This window comes from Taudactylus pleione, unplaced genomic scaffold (assembly GCF_031769625.1).
Source record: "Taudactylus pleione unplaced genomic scaffold, aTauple2 ptg000760l, whole genome shotgun sequence".
NCBI classification, from domain to species: Eukaryota; Metazoa; Chordata; class Amphibia; order Anura; family Myobatrachidae; genus Taudactylus; species Taudactylus pleione.
In genome coordinates, this window is record NW_028285162.1 from 11,630,884 (window position 1) to 11,653,298 (window position 22,415).

Sequence of the window (22,415 nt, forward strand, 5' to 3'; positions counted from 1 at the left end):
AAAAACCGTTTCACATCACATTTGTGGGTCTTGATCTTCAACACAATCTGTGAAATTTTGAGCTGTCTGTGTTTGCTACAAGAGGAGATATCACAAAGTATGCACTTTTGTTGTTTCCATTGGTTTCAATGCATTTTGGCCTATAACGAGAATTTGCTGTTTTCTCTTAAACGCAACGTGGGAGAAAAACCATTTCACATCACATTTGTGGGTCTTGGTCTTCAACACAATCAGTGAATTTTTGAGCTGTCTGTGTTTGCTACAAGAGGAGATATCACAAAGAATGCACTTTTGTTGTTTCCATTGGTTTCAATGCATTTTGGCCTAAAATGAGCATTTGCTGTTTTCTCTTAAACGCAACACGGGAGAAAAACCATTTCACATCACATTTGTGGGTCTTGATCTTCAACACAATCTGTGGAATTTTGAGCTGTCTGTGTTTGCTACAAGAGGAGATATCACAAAGTATGTGTTTTTCTTATTTACATTGGTTTCTATGCATTTTGGCCTAAAATGAGCCTTTGCTGTTTTCTCTTAAACGCAACGTGGGAGAAAAACCATTTCAAATCACATTTGTGGGTCTTGGTCTTCAACACAATCTGTGAAATTTTGAGCTGTCTGTGTTTGCTACAAGAGGAGATATCACAAAGTATGCGCTTTTGTTGTTTCCATTGGTTTCAATGCATTTTGGCCTAAAATGAGCATTTGCTGTTTTCTCTTAAATGCAACATGGGAGTAAAACCATTTGACATCACATTTGTGGGTCTTGGTCGTCAACACAATCTGTGAAATTTTGAGCTGTTTGTGTTTGCTACAAGAGGAGATATCACAAAGTATGCGCTTTTGTTGTTTCCATTGGTTTCAATGCATTTTGGCCTAAAATGAGCATTTACTGTTTTCTCTTAAATGCAATATGGGAGAAAAACCATTTCACATCACATTTGTGGGTCTTGGTCTTCAACACAATCTGTGAAATTTTGAGCTGTCTGTGTTTGCTACAAGAGGAGATATCACAAAGTATGCACTTTTGTTGTTTCCATTGCATTCAATGCATTTTGTCATAAAACGAGCATTTGCTGTTTTCTCTTAAATGCAACATGGGAGAAAAATATTTCACATCACATTTCTGGGTCTTGGTCTTCAACACAATCTGTGAAATTTTGAGCTGTCTGTGTTTGCTACAAGAGCAGATATCGCAAAGTATGCACTTTTGTTGTTTCCATTGGTGTCAATGCATTTTGGCCTAAAACAAGCATTTGCTGTTTTCTCTTAAAACAACACGGGAGAAAAACCGTTTCACATCACATTTGTGGGTCTTGGTCTTCAACACAATCTGTGAAATTTTGAGCTGTCTGTGTTTGCTACAAGAGGAGATATCACAAAGTATGCGCTTTTGTTGTTTCCATTGGTTTCAATGCATTTTGGCCTAAAACGAGCATTTGCTGTTTTCTCTTAAACGCAATATGGGAGAAAAACCATTTCACATCACATTTGTGGGTCTTGGTCTACAACACAATCTGTGAAATTTTGAGCTGTCTGTGTTTGCTACAAGAGGAGATATCACAAAGTATGCGCTTTTGTTGTTTCCATTGGTTTCAATGCATTTTGGAGTAAAATGAGCCTTTGCTGTTTTCTCTTAAACGCAACATGGGAGTAAAACCATTTCACATCACATTTGTGGGTCTTGGTCTTCAACACAATCTGTGAAATTTTGAGATGTCTGTGTTTGCTACAAGAGGAGATATCACAAAGTATGCGCATTTGTTGTTTCCATTGGTTTCAATGCATTTTGGCCTAAAATGAGCATTTGCTGTTTTCTCTTAAATGCAACATGGGAGTAAAACCATTTCACATCACATTTGTGGGTGTTGGTCTTCAACACTATCAGTGAAATTTTGAGCTGTCTGTGTTTGCTACAAGAGGAGATATCACAAAGTATGCGCTTTTGTTGTTTCCATTGGTTTCAATGCATTTTGACCTAAAATGAGCATTTACTGTTTTCTCTTAAATGCAATATGGGAGAAAAACCATTTCACATCACATTTGTGGGTCTTGGTCTTCAACACAATCTGTGAAATTTTGAGCTGTCTGTGTTTGTTACAAGAGGAGATATCACAAAGTATGCACTTTTGTTGTTTCCATTGCATTCAATGCATTTTGTCATAAAACGAGCATTTGCTGTTTTCTCTTAAATGCAACATGGGAGAAAAATATTTCACATCACATTTCTGGGTCTTGGTCTTCAACACAATCTGTGAAATTTTGAGCTGTCTGTGTTTGCTACAAGAGGAGATATCACAAAGTATGCACTTTTGTTGTTTCCACTGGTGTCAATGCATTTTGGCCTAAAACGAGCATTTGCTGTTTTCTCTTAAAACAACACGGGAGAAAAACCGTTTCACATCACATTTGTGGGTCTTGATCTTCAACACTATCTGTGAAATTTTGAGCTGTCTGTGTTTGCTACAAGAGGAGATATCACAAAGTATGCACTTTTGTTGTTTCCATTGGTTTCAATGCATTTTGGCCTATAACGAGAATTTGCTGTTTTCTCTTAAACGCAACGTGGGAGAAAAACCATTTCACATCACATTTGTGGGTCTTGGTCTTCAACACAATCAGTGAATTTTTGAGCTGTCTGTGTTTGCTACAAGAGGAGATATCACAAAGAATGCACTTTTGTTGTTTCCATTGGTTTCAATGCATTTTGGCCTAAAATGAGCATTTGCTGTTTTCTCTTAAACGCAACACGGGAGAAAAACCATTTCACATCACATTTGTGGGTCTTGATCTTCAACACAATCTGTGGAATTTTGAGCTGTCTGTGTTTGCTACAAGAGGAGATATCACAAAGTATATGTTTTTCTTATTTACATTGGTTTCTATGCATTTTGGTCTAAAATGAGCCTTTGCTGTTTTCTCTTAAACGCAATGTGGGAGAAAAACCATTTCAAATCACATTTGTGGGTCTTGGTCTTCAACACAATCTGTGAAATTTTGAGCTGTCTGTGTTTGCTACAAGAGGAGATATCACAAAGTATGCGCTTTTGTTGTTTCCATTGGTTTCAATACATTTTGGCTTTAAACGAGCATTTGCTATTTTCTCTTAAATGCAACATGGGAGAAAAAACATGTCACATCACATTTGTAGGTTTTGGTCTTCAAAACAATCTGTGAAATTTTGAGCTGTCTGTGTTTGCTACAAGAGGAGATATCACAAAGTATGCGCTTTTGTTGTTTCCATTGGTTTCAATGCATTTTGGCCTTAAACTAGCATTTGCTGTTTTCTCTTAAAATGCAACATGGGAGTAAAACCATTTCACATCACATTTGTGGGTCTTGGTCTTCAACACTATCTGTGAAATTTTGAGCTGTCTGTGTTTGCTACAAGAGGAGATATCACAAAGTATGCACTTTTGTTGTTTCCATTGGTTTCAATGCATTTTGGCATATAACGAGCATTTGCTGTTTTCTCTTAAACGCAACGTGGGAGAAAAACCATTTCACATCACATTTGTGGGTCTTGGTCTTCAACACAATCAGTGAATTTTTGAGCTGTCTGTGTTTGCTACAAGAGGAGATATCACAAAGAATGCACTTTTGTTGTTTCCATTGGTTTCAATGCATTTTGGCCTAAAATGAGCATTTGCTGTTTTCTCTTAAACGCAACACGGGAGAAAAACCATTTCACATCACATTTGTGGGTCTTGATCTTCAACACAATCTGTGGAATTTTGAGCTGTCTGTGTTTGCTACAAGAGGAGATATCACAAAGTATGTGTTTTTCTTATTTACATTGGTTTCTATGCATTTTGGCCTAAAATGAGCCTTTGCTGTTTTCTCTTAAACGCAACGTGGGAGAAAAACCATTTCAAATCACATTTGTGGGTATTGGTCTTCAACACAATCTGTGAAATTTTGAGCTGTCTGTGTTTGCTACAAGAGGAGATATCACAAAGTATGCGCTTTTGTTGTTTCCATTGGTTTCAATGCATTTTGGCTTTAAACGAGCATTTGCTATTTTCTCTTAAATGCAACATGGGAGAAAAAACATGTCACATCACATTTGTGGGTTTTGGTCTTCAAAACAATCTGTGAAATTTTGAGCTGTCTGTGTTTGCTACAAGAGGAGATATCACAAAGTATGCGCTTTTGTTGTTTCCATTGGTTTCAATGCATTTTGGCCTTAATCGAGCATTTGCTGTTTTCTCTTAAAACTCAACAAGGGAGTAAAACCATTTGACATCACATTTGTGGGTCTTGGTCGTCAACACAATCTGTGAAATTATGAGCTGTTTGTGTTTGCTACAAGAGGAGATATCACAAAGTATGCGCTTTTGTTGTTTCCATTGGTTTCAATGCATTTTGGCCTAAAATGAGCATTTACTGTTTTCTCTTAAATGCAATATGGGAGAAAAACCATTTCACATCACATTTGTGGGTCTTGGTCTTCAACACAATCTGTGAAATTTTGAGCTGTCTGTGTTTGCTACAAGAGGAGATATCACAAAGTATGCACTTTTGTTGTTTCCATTGCATTCAATGCATTTTGTCATAAAACGAGCATTTGCTGTTTTCTCTTAAATGCAACATGGGAGAAAAATATTTCTCATCACATTTCTGGGTCTTGGTCTTCAACACAATCTGTGAAATTTTGAGCTGTCTGTGTTTGCTACAAGAGCAGATATTGCAAAGTATGCACTTTTGTTGTTTCCATTGGTGTCAATGCATTTTGGCCTAAAACAAGCATTTGCTGTTTTCTCTTAAAACAACACGGGAGAAAAACCGTTTCACATCACATTTGTGGGTCTTGATCTTCAACACAATCTGTGAAATTTTGAGCTGTCTGTGTTTGCTACAAGAGGAGATATCACAAAGTATGCACTTTTGTTGTTTCCATTGGTTTCAATGCATTTTGGCCTATAACGAGCATTTGCTGTTTTCTCTTAAACGCAACGTGGGAGAAAAACCATTTCACATCACATTTGTGGGTCTTGGTCTTCAACACAATCAGTGAATTTTTGAGCTGTCTGTGTTTGCTACAAGAGGAGATATCACAAAGAATGCACTTTAGTTGTTTCCATTGGTTTCAATGCATTTTGGCCTAAAATGAGCATTTGCTGTTTTCTCTTAAACGCAACACGGGAGAAAAACCATTTCACATCACATTTGTGGGTCTTGATCTTCAACACAATCTGTGGAATTTTGAGCTGTCTGTGTTTGCTACAAGAGGAGATATCACAAAGTATGTGTTTTTCTTATTTACATTGGTTTCTATGCATTTTGGCCTAAAATGAGCCTTTGCTGTTTTCTCTTAAACGCAACGTGGGAGAAAAACCATTTCAAATCACATTTGTGGGTCTTGGTCTTCAACACAATCTGTGAAATTTTGAGCTGTCTGTGTTTGCTACAAGAGGAGATATCACAAAGTATGCGCTTTTGTTGTTTCCATTGGTTTCAATGCATTTTGGCCTAAAATGAGCATTTGCTGTTTTCTCTTAAATGCAACATGGGAGTAAAACCATTTGACATCACATTTGTGGGTCTTGGTCGTCAACACAATCTGTGAAATTTTGAGCTGTTTGTGTTTCCTACAAGAGGAGATATCACAAAGTATGCGCTTTTGTTGTTTCCATTGGTTTCAATGCATTTTGGCCTAAAATGAGCATTTACTGTTTTCTCTTAAATGCAATATGGGAGAAAAACCATTTCACATCACATTTGTGGGTCTTGGTCTTCAACACAATCTGTGAAATTTTGAGCTGTCTGTGTTTGCTACAAGAGGAGATATCACAAAGTATGCACTTTTGTTGTTTCCATTGCATTCAATGCATTTTGTCATAAAACGAGCATTTGCTGTTTTCTCTTAAATGCAACATGGGAGAAAAATATTTCACATCACATTTCTGGGTCTTGGTCTTCAACACAATCTGTGAAATTTTGAGCTGTCTGTGTTTGCTACAAGAGCAGATATCGCAAAGTATGCACTTTTGTTGTTTCCATTGGTGTCAATGCATTTTGGCCTAAAACAAGCATTTGCTGTTTTCTCTTAAAACAACACGGGAGAAAAACCGTTTCACATCACATTTGTGGGTCTTGGTCTTCAACACAATCTGTGAAATTTTGAGCTGTCTGTGTTTGCTACAAGAGGAGATATCACAAAGTATGCGCTTTTGTTGTTTCCATTGGTTTCAATGCATTTTGGCCTAAAACGAGCATTTGCTGTTTTCTCTTAAACGTAATATGGGAGAAAAACCATTTCACATCACATTTGTGGGTCTTGGTCTACAACACAATCTGTGAAATTTTGAGCTGTCTGTGTTTGCTACAAGAGGAGATATCACAAAGTATGCGCTTTTGTTGTTTCCATTGGTTTCAATGCATTTTGGCCTAAAATGAGCCTTTGCTATTTTCTCTTAAACGCAACATGGGAGTAAAACCATTTCACATCACATTTGTGGGTCTTGGTCTTCAACACAATCTGTGAAATTTTGAGATGTCTGTGTTTGCTACAAGAGGAGATATCACAAAGTATGCGCATTTGTTGTTTCCATTGGTTTCAATGCATTTTGGCCTAAAATGAGCATTTGCTGTTTTCTCTTAAATGCAACATGGGAGTAAAACCATTTCACATCACATTTGTGGGTGTTGGTCTTCAACACTATCAGTGAAATTTTGAGCTGTCTGTGTTTGCTACAAGAGGAGATATCACAAAGAATGCACTTTTGTTGTTTCCATTGGTTTCAATACATTTTGGCCTAAAATGAGCATTTGCTGTTTTCTCTTAAACGCAACACGGGAGAAAAACCATTTCACATCACATTTGTGGGTCTTGATCTTCAACACAATCTGTGGAATTTTGAGCTGTCTGTGTTTGCTACAAGAGGAGATATCACAAAGTATATGTTTTTCTTATTTACATTGGTTTCTATGCATTTTGGCCTAAAATGAGCCTTTGCTGTTTTCTCTTAAACGCAATGTGGGAGAAAAACCATTTCAAATCACATTTGTGGGTCTTGGTCTTCAACACAATCTGTGAAATTTTGAGCTGTCTGTGTTTGCTACAAGAGGAGATATCACAAAGTATGCGCTTTTGTTGTTTCCATTGGTTTCAATACATTTTGGCTTTAAACGAGCATTTGCTATTTTCTCTTAAATGCAACATGGGAGAAAAAACATGTCACATCACATTTGTAGGTTTTGGTCTTCAAAACAATCTGTGAAATTTTGAGCTGTCTGTGTTTGCTACAAGAGGAGATATCACAAAGTATGCGCTTTTGTTGTTTCCATTGGTTTCAATGCATTTTGGCCTTAAACTAGCATTTGCTGTTTTCTCTTAAAATGCAACATGGGAGTAAAACCATTTCACATCACATTTGTGGGTCTTGGTCTTCAACACAATCTGTGAAATTTTGAGCTGTCTGTGTTTGCTACAAGAGGAGATATCACAAAGTATGCGCTTTAGTTGTTTCCATTGGTTTCAATGCATTTTGGCCTTAATCGAGCATTTGCTGTTTTCTCTTAAAACTCAACAAGGGAGTAAAACCATTTGACATCACATTTGTGGGTCTTGGTCGTCAACACAATCTGTGAAATTTTGAGCTGTTTGTGTTTGCTACAAGAGGAGATATCACAAAGTATGCGCTTTTGTTGTTTCCATTGGTTTCAATGCATTTTGGCCTAAAATGAGCATTTACTGTTTTCTCTTAAATGCAATATGGGAGAAAAACCATTTCACATCACATTTGTGGGTCTTGGTCTTCAACACAATCTGTGAAATTTTGCGCTGTCTGTGTTTGCTACAAGAGGAGATATCACAAAGTATGCACTTTTGTTGTTTCCATTGCATTCAATGCATTTTGTCATAAAACAAGCATTTGCTGTTTTCTCTTAAATGCAACATGGGAGAAAAATATTTCACATCACATTTCTGGGTCTTGGTCTTCAACACAATCTGTGAAATTTTGAGCTGTCTGTGTTTGCTACAAGAGCAGATATCGCAAAGTATGCACTTTTGTTGTTTCCATTGGTGTCAATGCATTTTGGCCTAAAAAAAGCATTTGCTGTTTTCTCTTAAAACAACATGGGAGAAAAACCGTTTCACATCACATTTGTGGGTCTTGGTCTTCAACACAATCTGTGAAATTTTGAGCTGTCTGTGTTTGCTACAAGAGGAGATATCACAAAGTATGCGCTTTTGTTGTTTCCATTAGTTTCAATGCATTTTGGCCTAAAACGAGCATTTGCTGTTTTCTCTTAAACGCAATATGGGAGAAAAACCATTTCACATCACATTTGTGGGTCTTGGTCTACAACACAATCTGTGAAATTTTGAGCTGTCTGTGTTTGCTACAAGAGGAGATATCACAAAGTATGCACTTTTGTTGTTTCCATTGCATTCAATGCATTTTGTCATAAAACAAGCATTTGCTGTTTTCTCTTAAATGCAACATGGGAGAAAAATATTTCACATCACATTTCTGGGTCTTGGTCTTCAACACAATCTGTGAAATTTTGAGCTGTCTGTGTTTGCTACAAGAGCAGATATCGCAAAGTATGCACTTTTGTTGTTTCCATTGGTGTCAATGCATTTTGGCCTAAAAAAAGCATTTGCTGTTTTCTCTTAAAACAACACGGGAGAAAAACCGTTTCACATCACATTTGTGGGTCTTGGTCTTCAACACAATCTGTGAAATTTTGAGCTGTCTGTGTTTGCTACAAGAGGAGATATCACAAAGTATGCGCTTTTGTTGTTTCCATTAGTTTCAATGCATTTTGGCCTAAAACGAGCATTTGCTGTTTTCTCTTAAACGCAATATGGGAGAAAAACCATTTCACATCACATTTGTGGGTCTTGGTCTACAACACAATCTGTGAAATTTTGAGCTGTCTGTGTTTGCTACAAGAGGAGATATCACAAAGTATGCGCTTTTGTTGTTTCCATTGGTTTCAATGCATTTTGGAGTAAAATGAGCCTTTGCTGTTTTCTCTTAAACGCAACATGGGAGTAAAACCATTTCACATCACATTTGTGGGTCTTGGTCTTCAACACAATCTGTGAAATTTTGAGATGTCTGTGTTTGCTACAAGAGGAGATATCACAAAGTATGCGCATTTGTTGTTTCCATTGGTTTCAATGCATTTTGGCCTTAAATGAGCATTTGCTGTTTTCTCTTAAATGCAACATGGGAGTAAAACCATTTCACATCACATTTGTGGGTGTTGGTCTTCAACACTATCAGTGAAATTTTGAGCTGTCTGTGTTTGCTACAAGAGGAGATATCACAAAGTATGCACTTTTGTTGTTTCCACTGGTGTCAATGCATTTTGGCCTAAAACGAGCATTTGCTGTTTTCTCTTAAAACAACACGGGAGAAAAACCGTTTCACATCACATTTGTGGGTCTTGATCTTCAACACTATCTGTGATATTTTGAGCTGTCTGTGTTTGCTACAAGAGGAGATATCACAAAGTATGCACTTTTGTTGTTTCCATTGGTTTCAATGCATTTTGGCCTATAACGAGAATTTGCTGTTTTCTCTTAAACGCAACGTGGGAGAAAAACCATTTCACATCACATTTGTGGGTCTTGGTCTTCAACACAATCAGTGAATTTTTGAGCTGTCTGTGTTTGCTACAAGAGGAGATATCACAAAGAATGCACTTTTGTTGTTTCCATTGGTTTCAATGCATTTTGGCCTAAAATGAGCATTTGCTGTTTTCTCTTAAACGCAACACGGGAGAAAAACCATTTCACATCACATTTGTGGGTCTTGATCTTCAACACAATCTGTGGAATTTTGAGCTGTCTGTGTTTGCTACAAGAGGAGATATCACAAAGTATATGTTTTTCTTATTTACATTGGTTTCTATGCATTTTGGTCTAAAATGAGCCTTTGCTGTTTTCTCTTAAACGCAATGTGGGAGAAAAACCATTTCAAATCACATTTGTGGGTCTTGGTCTTCAACACAATCTGTGAAATTTTGAGCTGTCTGTGTTTGCTACAAGAGGAGATATCACAAAGTATGCGCTTTTGTTGTTTCCATTGGTTTCAATACATTTTGGCTTTAAACGAGCATTTGCTATTTTCTCTTAAATGCAACATGGGAGAAAAAACATGTCACATCACATTTGTAGGTTTTGGTCTTCAAAACAATCTGTGAAATTTTGAGCTGTCTGTGTTTGCTACAAGAGGAGATATCACAAAGTATGCGCTTTTGTTGTTTCCATTGGTTTCAATGCATTTTGGCCTTAAACTAGCATTTGCTGTTTTCTCTTAAAATGCAACATGGGAGTAAAACCATTTCACATCACATTTGTGGGTCTTGGTCTTCAACACTATCTGTGAAATTTTGAGCTGTCTGTGTTTGCTACAAGAGGAGATATCACAAAGTATGCACTTTTGTTGTTTCCATTGGTTTCAATGCATTTTGGCATATAACGAGCATTTGCTGTTTTCTCTTAAACGCAACGTGGGAGAAAAACCATTTCACATCACATTTGTGGGTCTTGGTCTTCAACACAATCAGTGAATTTTTGAGCTGTCTGTGTTTGCTACAAGAGGAGATATCACAAAGAATGCACTTTTGTTGTTTCCATTGGTTTCAATGCATTTTGGCCTAAAATGAGCATTTGCTGTTTTCTCTTAAACGCAACACGGGAGAAAAACCATTTCACATCACATTTGTGGGTCTTGATCTTCAACACAATCTGTGGAATTTTGAGCTGTCTGTGTTTGCTACAAGAGGAGATATCACAAAGTATGTGTTTTTCTTATTTACATTGGTTTCTATGCATTTTGGCCTAAAATGAGCCTTTGCTGTTTTCTCTTAAACGCAACGTGGGAGAAAAACCATTTCAAATCACATTTGTGGGTATTGGTCTTCAACACAATCTGTGAAATTTTGAGCTGTCTGTGTTTGCTACAAGAGGAGATATCACAAAGTATGCGCTTTTGTTGTTTCCATTGGTTTCAATGCATTTTGGCTTTAAACGAGCATTTGCTATTTTCTCTTAAATGCAACATGGGAGAAAAAACATGTCACATCACATTTGTGGGTTTTGGTCTTCAAAACAATCTGTGAAATTTTGAGCTGTCTGTGTTTGCTACAAGAGGAGATATCACAAAGTATGCGCTTTTGTTGTTTCCATTGGTTTCAATGCATTTTGGCCTTAATCGAGCATTTGCTGTTTTCTCTTAAAACTCAACAAGGGAGTAAAACCATTTGACATCACATTTGTGGGTCTTGGTCGTCAACACAATCTGTGAAATTATGAGCTGTTTGTGTTTGCTACAAGAGGAGATATCACAAAGTATGCGCTTTTGTTGTTTCCATTGGTTTCAATGCATTTTGGCCTAAAATGAGCATTTACTGTTTTCTCTTAAATGCAATATGGGAGAAAAACCATTTCACATCACATTTGTGGGTCTTGGTCTTCAACACAATCTGTGAAATTTTGAGCTGTCTGTGTTTGCTACAAGAGGAGATATCACAAAGTATGCACTTTTGTTGTTTCCATTGCATTCAATGCATTTTGTCATAAAACGAGCATTTGCTGTTTTCTCTTAAATGCAACATGGGAGAAAAATATTTCTCATCACATTTCTGGGTCTTGGTCTTCAACACAATCTGTGAAATTTTGAGCTGTCTGTGTTTGCTACAAGAGCAGATATTGCAAAGTATGCACTTTTGTTGTTTCCATTGGTGTCAATGCATTTTGGCCTAAAACAAGCATTTGCTGTTTTCTCTTAAAACAACACGGGAGAAAAACCGTTTCACATCACATTTGTGGGTCTTGATCTTCAACACAATCTGTGAAATTTTGAGCTGTCTGTGTTTGCTACAAGAGGAGATATCACAAAGTATGCACTTTTGTTGTTTCCATTGGTTTCAATGCATTTTGGCCTATAACGAGCATTTGCTGTTTTCTCTTAAACGCAACGTGGGAGAAAAACCATTTCACATCACATTTGTGGGTCTTGGTCTTCAACACAATCAGTGAATTTTTGAGCTGTCTGTGTTTGCTACAAGAGGAGATATCACAAAGAATGCACTTTAGTTGTTTCCATTGGTTTCAATGCATTTTGGCCTAAAATGAGCATTTGCTGTTTTCTCTTAAACGCAACACGGGAGAAAAACCATTTCACATCACATTTGTGGGTCTTGATCTTCAACACAATCTGTGGAATTTTGAGCTGTCTGTGTTTGCTACAAGAGGAGATATCACAAAGTATGTGTTTTTCTTATTTACATTGGTTTCTATGCATTTTGGCCTAAAATGAGCCTTTGCTGTTTTCTCTTAAACGCAACGTGGGAGAAAAACCATTTCAAATCACATTTGTGGGTCTTGGTCTTCAACACAATCTGTGAAATTTTGAGCTGTCTGTGTTTGCTACAAGAGGAGATATCACAAAGTATGCGCTTTTGTTGTTTCCATTGGTTTCAATGCATTTTGGCCTAAAATGAGCATTTGCTGTTTTCTCTTAAATGCAACATGGGAGTAAAACCATTTGACATCACATTTGTGGGTCTTGGTCGTCAACACAATCTGTGAAATTTTGAGCTGTTTGTGTTTCCTACAAGAGGAGATATCACAAAGTATGCGCTTTTGTTGTTTCCATTGGTTTCAATGCATTTTGGCCTAAAATGAGCATTTACTGTTTTCTCTTAAATGCAATATGGGAGAAAAACCATTTCACATCACATTTGTGGGTCTTGGTCTTCAACACAATCTGTGAAATTTTGAGCTGTCTGTGTTTGCTACAAGAGGAGATATCACAAAGTATGCACTTTTGTTGTTTCCATTGCATTCAATGCATTTTGTCATAAAACGAGCATTTGCTGTTTTCTCTTAAATGCAACATGGGAGAAAAATATTTCACATCACATTTCTGGGTCTTGGTCTTCAACACAATCTGTGAAATTTTGAGCTGTCTGTGTTTGCTACAAGAGCAGATATCGCAAAGTATGCACTTTTGTTGTTTCCATTGGTGTCAATGCATTTTGGCCTAAAACAAGCATTTGCTGTTTTCTCTTAAAACAACACGGGAGAAAAACCGTTTCACATCACATTTGTGGGTCTTGGTCTTCAACACAATCTGTGAAATTTTGAGCTGTCTGTGTTTGCTACAAGAGGAGATATCACAAAGTATGCGCTTTTGTTGTTTCCATTGGTTTCAATGCATTTTGGCCTAAAACGAGCATTTGCTGTTTTCTCTTAAACGCAATATGGGAGAAAAACCATTTCACATCACATTTGTGGGTCTTGGTCTACAACACAATCTGTGAAATTTTGAGCTGTCTGTGTTTGCTACAAGAGGAGATATCACAAAGTATGCGCTTTTGTTGTTTCCATTGGTTTCAATGCATTTTGGCCTAAAATGAGCCTTTGCTATTTTCTCTTAAACGCAACATGGGAGTAAAACCATTTCACATCACATTTGTGGGTCTTGGTCTTCAACACAATCTGTGAAATTTTGAGATGTCTGTGTTTGCTACAAGAGGAGATATCACAAAGTATGCGCATTTGTTGTTTCCATTGGTTTCAATGCATTTTGGCCTAAAATGAGCATTTGCTGTTTTCTCTTAAATGCAACATGGGAGTAAAACCATTTCACATCACATTTGTGGGTGTTGGTCTTCAACACTATCAGTGAAATTTTGAGCTGTCTGTGTTTGCTACAAGAGGAGATATCACAAAGAATGCACTTTTGTTGTTTCCATTGGTTTCAATACATTTTGGCCTAAAATGAGCATTTGCTGTTTTCTCTTAAACGCAACACGGGAGAAAAACCATTTCACATCACATTTGTGGGTCTTGATCTTCAACACAATCTGTGGAATTTTGAGCTGTCTGTGTTTGCTACAAGAGGAGATATCACAAAGTATATGTTTTTCTTATTTACATTGGTTTCTATGCATTTTGGCCTAAAATGAGCCTTTGCTGTTTTCTCTTAAACGCAATGTGGGAGAAAAACCATTTCAAATCACATTTGTGGGTCTTGGTCTTCAACACAATCTGTGAAATTTTGAGCTGTCTGTGTTTGCTACAAGAGGAGATATCACAAAGTATGCGCTTTTGTTGTTTCCATTGGTTTCAATACATTTTGGCTTTAAACGAGCATTTGCTATTTTCTCTTAAATGCAACATGGGAGAAAAAACATGTCACATCACATTTGTAGGTTTTGGTCTTCAAAACAATCTGTGAAATTTTGAGCTGTCTGTGTTTGCTACAAGAGGAGATATCACAAAGTATGCGCTTTTGTTGTTTCCATTGGTTTCAATGCATTTTGGCCTTAAACTAGCATTTGCTGTTTTCTCTTAAAATGCAACATGGGAGTAAAACCATTTCACATCACATTTGTGGGTCTTGGTCTTCAACACAATCTGTGAAATTTTGAGCTGTCTGTGTTTGCTACAAGAGGAGATATCACAAAGTATGCGCTTTAGTTGTTTCCATTGGTTTCAATGCATTTTGGCCTTAATCGAGCATTTGCTGTTTTCTCTTAAAACTCAACAAGGGAGTAAAACCATTTGACATCACATTTGTGGGTCTTGGTCGTCAACACAATCTGTGAAATTTTGAGCTGTTTGTGTTTGCTACAAGAGGAGATATCACAAAGTATGCGCTTTTGTTGTTTCCATTGGTTTCAATGCATTTTGGCCTAAAATGAGCATTTACTGTTTTCTCTTAAATGCAATATGGGAGAAAAACCATTTCACATCACATTTGTGGGTCTTGGTCTTCAACACAATCTGTGAAATTTTGCGCTGTCTGTGTTTGCTACAAGAGGAGATATCACAAAGTATGCACTTTTGTTGTTTCCATTGCATTCAATGCATTTTGTCATAAAACAAGCATTTGCTGTTTTCTCTTAAATGCAACATGGGAGAAAAATATTTCACATCACATTTCTGGGTCTTGGTCTTCAACACAATCTGTGAAATTTTGAGCTGTCTGTGTTTGCTACAAGAGCAGATATCGCAAAGTATGCACTTTTGTTGTTTCCATTGGTGTCAATGCATTTTGGCCTAAAAAAAGCATTTGCTGTTTTCTCTTAAAACAACATGGGAGAAAAACCGTTTCACATCACATTTGTGGGTCTTGGTCTTCAACACAATCTGTGAAATTTTGAGCTGTCTGTGTTTGCTACAAGAGGAGATATCACAAAGTATGCGCTTTTGTTGTTTCCATTAGTTTCAATGCATTTTGGCCTAAAACGAGCATTTGCTGTTTTCTCTTAAACGCAATATGGGAGAAAAACCATTTCACATCACATTTGTGGGTCTTGGTCTACAACACAATCTGTGAAATTTTGAGCTGTCTGTGTTTGCTACAAGAGGAGATATCACAAAGTATGCACTTTTGTTGTTTCCATTGCATTCAATGCATTTTGTCATAAAACAAGCATTTGCTGTTTTCTCTTAAATGCAACATGGGAGAAAAATATTTCACATCACATTTCTGGGTCTTGGTCTTCAACACAATCTGTGAAATTTTGAGCTGTCTGTGTTTGCTACAAGAGCAGATATCGCAAAGTATGCACTTTTGTTGTTTCCATTGGTGTCAATGCATTTTGGCCTAAAAAAAGCATTTGCTGTTTTCTCTTAAAACAACACGGGAGAAAAACCGTTTCACATCACATTTGTGGGTCTTGGTCTTCAACACAATCTGTGAAATTTTGAGCTGTCTGTGTTTGCTACAAGAGGAGATATCACAAAGTATGCGCTTTTGTTGTTTCCATTAGTTTCAATGCATTTTGGCCTAAAACGAGCATTTGCTGTTTTCTCTTAAACGCAATATGGGAGAAAAACCATTTCACATCACATTTGTGGGTCTTGGTCTACAACACAATCTGTGAAATTTTGAGCTGTCTGTGTTTGCTACAAGAGGAGATATCACAAAGTATGCGCTTTTGTTGTTTCCATTGGTTTCAATGCATTTTGGAGTAAAATGAGCCTTTGCTGTTTTCTCTTAAACGCAACATGGGAGTAAAACCATTTCACATCACATTTGTGGGTCTTGGTCTTCAACACAATCTGTGAAATTTTGAGATGTCTGTGTTTGCTACAAGAGGAGATATCACAAAGTATGCGCATTTGTTGTTTCCATTGGTTTCAATGCATTTTGGCCTTAAATGAGCATTTGCTGTTTTCTCTTAAATGCAACATGGGAGTAAAACCATTTCACATCACATTTGTGGGTGTTGGTCTTCAACACTATCAGTGAAATTTTGAGCTGTCTGTGTTTGCTACAAGAGGAGATATCACAAAGTATGCACTTTTGTTGTTTCCACTGGTGTCAATGCATTTTGGCCTAAAACGAGCATTTGCTGTTTTCTCTTAAAACAACACGGGAGAAAAACCGTTTCACATCACATTTGTGGGTCTTGATCTTCAACACTATCTGTGATATTTTGAGCTGTCTGTGTTTGCTACAAGAGGAGATATCACAAAGTATGCACTTTTGTTGTTTCCATTGGTTTCAATGCATTTTGGCCTAAAACGAGCATTTGCTGTTTTCTCTTAAAACTCAACAAGGGAGTAAAACCATTTGACATCACATTTGTGGGTCTTGGTCATCAACACAATCTGTGAAATTTTGAGCTGTTTGTGTTTGCTACAAGAGGAGATATCACAAAGTATGCGCTTTTGTTGTTTCCATTGGTTTCAATGCATTTTGGCCTAAAATGAGCATTTACTGTTTTCTCTTAAATGCAATATGGGAGAAAAACCATTTCACATCACATTTGTGGGTCTTGGTCTTCAACACAATCTGTGAAATTTTGAGCTGTCTGTGTTTGCTACAAGAGGAGATATCACAAAGTATGCACTTTTGTTGTTTCCATTGCATTCAATGCATTTTGTCATAAAACGAGCATTTGCTGTTTTCTCTTAAATGCAACATGGGAGAAAAATATTTCTCATCACATTTCTGGGTCTTGGTCTTCAACACAATCTGTGAAATTTTGAGCTGTCTGTGTTTGCTACAAGAGGAGATATCACAAAGTATGCACTTTTGTTGTTTCCATTGGTTTCAATGCATTTTGGCCTAAAACGAGCATTTGCTGTTTTCTCTTAAACGCAATATGGGAGAAAAACCATTTCACATCACATTTGTGGGTGTTGGTCTACAACACAATCTGTGAAATTTTGAGCTGTCTGTGTTTGCTACAAGAGGAGATATCACAAAGTATGCGCTTTTGTTGTTTCCATTGGTTTCAATGCATTTTGGAGTAAAATGAGCCTTTGCTGTTTTCTCTTAAACGCAACATGGGAGTAAAACCATTTCACATCACATTTGTGGGTGTTGGTCTTCAACACTATCAGTGAAATTTTGAGCTGTCTGTGTTTGCTACAAGAGGAGATATCACAAAGTATGCGCTTTTGTTGTTTCCAGTGGTTTCAATGCATTTTGACCTAAAATGAGCATTTACTGTTTTCTCTTAAATGCAATATGGGAGAAAAACCATTTCACATCACATTTGTGGGTCTTGGTCTTCAACACAATCTGTGAAATTTTGAGCTGTCTGTGTTTGTTACAAGAGGAGATATCACAAAGTATGCACTTTTGTTGTTTCCATTGCATTCAATGCATTTTGTCATAAAACGAGCATTTGCTGTTTTCTCTTAAATGCAACATGGGAGAAAAATATTTCACATCACATTTCTGGGTCTTGGTCTTCAACACAATCTGTGAAATTTTGAGCTGTCTGTGTTTGCTACAAGAGGAGATATCACAAAGTATGCACTTTTGTTGTTTCCACTGGTGTCAATGCATTTTGGCCTAAAACGAGCATTTGCTGTTTTCTCTTAAAACAACACGGGAGAAAAACCGTTTCACATCACATTTGTGGGTCTTGATCTTCAACACTATCTGTGAAATTTTGAGCTGTCTGTGTTTGCTACAAGAGGAGATATCACAAAGTATGCACTTTTGTTGTTTCCATTGGTTTCAATGCATTTTGGCCTATAACGAGCATTTGCTGTTTTCTCTTAAACGCAACGTGGGAGAAAAACCATTTCACATCACATTTGTGGGTCTTGGTCTTCAACACAATCAGTGAATTTTTGAGCTGTCTGTGTTTGCTACAAGAGGAGATATCACAAAGAATGCACTTTTGTTGTTTCCATTGGTTTCAATGCATTTTGGCATAAAATGAGCATTTGCTGTTTTCTCTTAAACGCAACACGGGAGAAAAACCATTTCACATCACATTTGTGGGTGTTGATCTTCAACACAATCTGTGGAATTTTGAGCTGTCTGTGTTTGCTACAAGAGGAGATATCACAAAGTATGTGTTTTTCTTATTTACATTGGTTTCTATGCATTTTGGCCTAAAATGAGCCTTTGCTGTTTTCTCTTAAACGCAACGTGGGAGAAAAACCATTTCAAATCACATTTGTGGGTCTTGGTCTTCAACACAATCTGTGAAATTTTGAGCTGTCTGTGTTTGCTACAAGAGGAGATATCACAAAGTATGCGCTTTTGTTGTATCCATTGGTTTCAATGCATTTTGGCTTTAAACGAGCATTTGCTATTTTCTCTTAAATGCAACATGGGAGAAAAAACATGTCACATCACATTTGTGGGTTTTGGTCTTCAAAACAATCTGTGAAATTTTGAGCTGTCTGTGTTTGCTACAAGAGGAGATATCACAAAGTATGCGCTTTTGTTGTTTCCATTGGTTTCAATGCATTTTGGCCTTAAACTAGCATTTGCTGTTTTCTCTTAAAATGCAACATGGGAGTAAAACCATTTCACATCACATTTGTGGGTCTTGGTCTTCAACACAATCTGTGAAATTTTGAGCTGTCTGTGTTTGCTACAAGAGGAGATATCACAAAGTATGCGCTTTTGTTGTTTCCATTGGTTTCAATGCATTTTGGCCTTAATCGAGCATTTGCTGTTTTCTCTTAAAACTCAACAAGGGAGTAAAACCATTTGACATCACATTTGTGGGTCTTGGTCGTCAACACAATCTGTGAAATTTTGAGCTGTTTGTGTTTGCTACAAGAGGAGATATCACAAAGTATGCGCTTTTGTTGTTTCCATTGGTTTCAATGCATTTTGGCCTAAAATGAGCATTTACTGTTTTCTCTTAAATGCAATATGGGAGAAAAACCATTTCACATCACATTTGTGGGTCTTGGTCTTCAACACAATCTGTGAAATTTTGAGCTGTCTGTGTTTGCTACAAGAGGAGATATCACAAAGTATGCACTTTTGTTGTTTCCATTGCATTCAATGCATTTTGTCATAAAACGAGCATTTGCTGTTTTCTCTTAAATGCAACATGGGAGAAAAATATTTCTCATCACATTTCTGGGTCTTGGTCTTCAACACAATCTGTGAAATTTTGAGCTGTCTGTGTTTGCTACAAGAGCAGATATCGCAAAGTATGCACTTTTGTTGTTTCCATTGGTGTCAATGTATTTTGGCCTAAAACAAGCATTTGCTGTTTTCTCTTAAAACAACACGGGAGAAAAACCGTTTCACATCACATTTGTGGGTCTTGATCTTCAACACAATCTCTTAAATTTTGAGCTGTCTGTGTTTGCTACAAGAGGAGATATCACAAAGTATGCACTTTTGTTGTTTCCATTGGTTTCAATGCATTTTGGCCTATAACAAGCATTTGCTGTTTTCTCTTAAACGCAACGTGGGAGAAAAACCATTTCACATCACATTTGTGGGTCTTGGTCTTCAACACAATCAGTGAATTTTTGAGCTGTCTGTGTTTGCTACAAGAGGAGATATCACAAAGAATGCACTTTTGTTGTTTCCATTGGTTTCAATGCATTTTGGCCTAAAATGAGCATTTGCTGTTTTCTCTTAAACGCAACACGGGAGAAAAACCATTTCACATCACATTTGTGGGTCTTGATCTTCAACACAATCTGTGGAATTTTGAGCTGTCTGTGTTTGCTACAAGAGGAGATATCACAAAGTATGTGTTTTTCTTATTTACATTGGTTTCTATGCATTTTGGCCTAAAATGAGCCTTTGCTGTTTTCTCTTAAATGCAACGTGGGAGAAAAACCATTTCAAATCACATTTGTGGGTCTTGGTCTTCAACACAATCTGTGAAATTTTGAGCTGTCTGTGTTTGCTACAAGAGGAGATATCACAAAGTATGCGCTTTTGTTGTTTCCATTGGTTTCAATGCATTTTGGCCTAAAATGAGCATTTGCTGTTTTCTCTTAAACGCAACATGGGAGAAAAACCATTTCACATCAAATTTGTGGGTCTTGGTCTTCAACATAATCTGTGAAATTTTGAGCTGTTTGTGTTTGCTACAAGAGGAGATATCACAAAGTATGCGCTTTTGTTGTTTCCATTGGTTTCAATGCATTTTGGCCTAAAATGAGCATTTACTGTTTTCTCTTAAATGCAATATGGGAGAAAAACCATTTCACATCACATTTGTGGGTCTTGGTCTTCAACACAATCTGTGAAATTTTGAGCTGTCTGTGTTTGCTACAAGAGGAGATATCACAAAGTATGCACTTTTGTTGTTTCCATTGCATTCAATGCATTTTGTCATAAAACGAGCATTTGCTGTTTTCTCTTAAATGCAACATGGGAGAAAAATATTTCTCATCACATTTCTGGGTCTTGGTCTTCAACACAATCTGTGAAATTTTGAGCTGTCTGTGTTTGCTACAAGAGCAGATATCGCAAAGTATGCACTTTTGTTGTTTCCATTGGTGTCAATGTATTTTGGCCTAAAACAAGCATTTGCTGTTTTCTCTTAAAACAACACGGGAGAAAAACCGTTTCACATCACATTTGTGGGTCTTGATCTTCAACACAATCTGTTAAATTTTGAGCTGTCTGTGTTTGCTACAAGAGGAGATATCACAAAGTATGCACTTTTGTTGTTTCCATTGGTTTCAATGCATTTTGGCCTATAACGAGCATTTGCTGTTTTCTCTTAAACGCAACGTGGGAGAAAAACCATTTCACATCACATTTGTGGGTCTTGGTCTTCAACACAATCAGTGAATTTTTGAGCTGTCTGTGTTTGCTACAAGAGGAGATATCACAAAGAATGCACTTTTGTTGTTTCCATTGGTTTCAATGCATTTTGGCCTAAAATGAGCATTTGCTGTTTTCTCTTAAACGCAACACGGGAGAAAAACCATTTCACATCACATTTGTGGGTCTTGATCTTCAACACAATCTGTGGAATTTTGAGCTGTCTGTGTTTGCTACAAGAGGAGATATCACAAAGTATGTGTTTTTCTTATTTACATTGGTTTCTATGCATTTTGGCCTAAAATGAGCCTTTGCTGTTTTCTCTTAAATGCAACGTGGGAGAAAAACCATTTCAAATCACATTTGTGGGTCTTGGTCTTCAACACAATCTGTGAAATTTTGAGCTGTCTGTGTTTGCTACAAGAGGAGATATCACAAAGTATGCGCTTTTGTTGTTTCCATTGGTTTCAATGCATTTTGGCCTAAAATGAGCATTTGCTGTTTTCTCTTAAACGCAACATGGGAGAAAAACCATTTCACATCAAATTTGTGGGTCTTGGTCTTCAACATAATCTGTGAAATTTTGAGCTGTCTGTGTTTGCTACAAGAGGAGATATCACAAAGTATGCGCTTTTGTTGTTTCCATTGGTTTCAATGCATTTTGGCCTAAAATGAGCATTTGCTGTTTTCTCTAAAACGCAACATGGGAGAAAAACCATTTCACATCACATTTGTGGGTGTTGGTCTTCAACACAATCTGTGAAATTTTGAGCTGTCTGTGTTTGCTACAAGAGGAGATATCACAAAGTATGCGCTTTTGTTGTTTCCATTGGTTTCAATGCATTTTGGCCTAAAACGAGCATTTGCTGTTTTCTCTTAAACGCAATATGGGAGAAAAACCATTTCACATCACATTTGTGGGTCTTGGTCTACAACACAATCTGTGAAATTTTGAGCTGTCTGTGTTTGCTACAAGAGGAGATATCACAAAGTATGCGCTTTTGTTGTTTCCATTGGTTTCAATGCATTTTGGCCTAAAACGAGCATTTGCTGTTTTCTCTTAAACGCAATATGGGAGAAAAACCATTTCACATCACATTTGTGGGTCTTGGTCTACAACACAATCTGTGAAATTTTGAGCTGTCTGTGTTTGCTACAAGAGGAGATATCACAAAGTATGCGCTTTTGTTGTTTCCATTGGTTTCAATGCATTTTGGAGTAAAATGAGCCTTTGCTGTTTTCTCTTAAACGCAACATGGGAGTAAAACCATTTCACATCACATTTGTGGGTCTTGGTCTTCAACACAATCTGTGAAATTTTGAGATGTCTGTGTTTGCTACAAGAGGAGATATCACAAAGTATGCGCATTTGTTGTTTCCATTGGTTTCAATGCATTTTGGCCTAAAATGAGCATTTGCTGTTTTCTCTTA